This window comes from Coturnix japonica, chromosome 3 (genome assembly GCF_054131305.1).
Source record: "Coturnix japonica strain WE chromosome 3, WE-NBRP24, whole genome shotgun sequence".
NCBI lineage: Eukaryota > Metazoa > Chordata > Aves > Galliformes > Phasianidae > Coturnix > Coturnix japonica.
Genome location: NC_140665.1, coordinates 56,971,427 through 56,972,878, shown reverse-complemented (window position 1 = coordinate 56,972,878; position 1,452 = coordinate 56,971,427).

Below are 1,452 nucleotides of genomic sequence, written 5' to 3'. Positions count from 1 at the left end.
TTTCTCATGTCTAAACTTCTCCTTGTTTAATGTGCATACTTCAGACAATCGTATGTGCAGACGTGCAAAGCAGAGGCGTTTATAGCTATAGAGCTGGGACACAGCCCTTGTGCTGTCTCTAGCGAAGGACTGACAAGCGGGTGAGTTATCCTTTCGACAGGATTTGGCCACCGATGGCCGCGGTTTCTGGCGCTTTCATTCAATCTGGTTCCATTCAGTCTCTTTCTGTGAAGTTCCAGTTTCCTGTCCCTGGCAGGGAGGGTCAGTTCACAAGCCCGCTCTGAACTCATTCCGTTGTCATTCTCTCCTTTGGGGTGGTTTGTGCCATTTTCCAGTTTTGAAAAATAAACGTTATTTTTGGAGCGCGTTGTTGCACTGCAGTGAATTGGATGGAGGGAGGAGCTGAAGTCAGCTGCAAGGTCATACGGGCAGAGGCCCTCTCTTGCTGTGGGGAGAACTTTATTGAGTTAAGAAACAGAACGAGTCCTCGTCTTTTCATGGAATCCCTTCACTTGATGGTGAAAACAGGTTTGACAGAACGTCAAGGTTCAATGGGGTCTTACAGGTAACAAGGACCTAGAAATATTGTTGAAATGAACAGGAGTGTTGGAGAAAAAGAGTTAATATAGTTTCAAGATTAAAAACAAAAAACAAAAAGCAAAAAAAAAAAAGAAAAAAAATGTTGTGAGTTCAACTCTCATTCAGTATCGGAGAACTTGCATGGAAACAGGACTTAAATATAAAAATGTTAGCAGTTGTTTCTGTTGCTTCTGCTGCTTCTTGATCCTTTCCTTAAAACAAACAAACAAAAACCAAACATAGAGCATTTTGGGAGGTCTCAGCAGAGCATTCTCAGTCTTTAAAGCTATGACACCAATTCAAAAAAGCTGAGGTTCAGTTGATTCAACTCTTCAGTCCATTGAGAGGAATCAAGATGTGCCAGCCTGCTGAATGTCTCTGAGAAAGTGCAGTCTTCCCTTTAAACCAAGCTAAGAAACCAGTGTCTGTTACTGGTACAGCTAAACCTAGATCTCACCTAGCACAGCAAGCTTCTTGTTTTCAGAATGCTTTCACTGGACTTCCTGCTGGTGCTACGCAATACAGCAACTTCCACCCACTGGACAGGGGCACGGGAGGTCTTGATGTGGAGCCTTTCTTCCTCTCGACCTCTTTTCAACAGGCCAGTAAGACTGTGGTAGATGTCCTTAATTGTTTGGCCTCTCTTCTCCTTTTTCTGTTAGCCTAATAAGCAGTGCTTTAGCTCAAGAGTTGTGCCTTACAAGCAGGTTATTTGTATCCTTTAATGTGGAAGCTGACAAAAGTAAAGTCTAGTTATGATTTCTCAATAAAGGTTTGCCTGCTTGAAAATACTGAAGATACAAGTGCACATCCTCTTCAGCTGTTCTGACACTACTGTAGAGCTTCTGCAGGGAGGAAACACCTTAATAATTC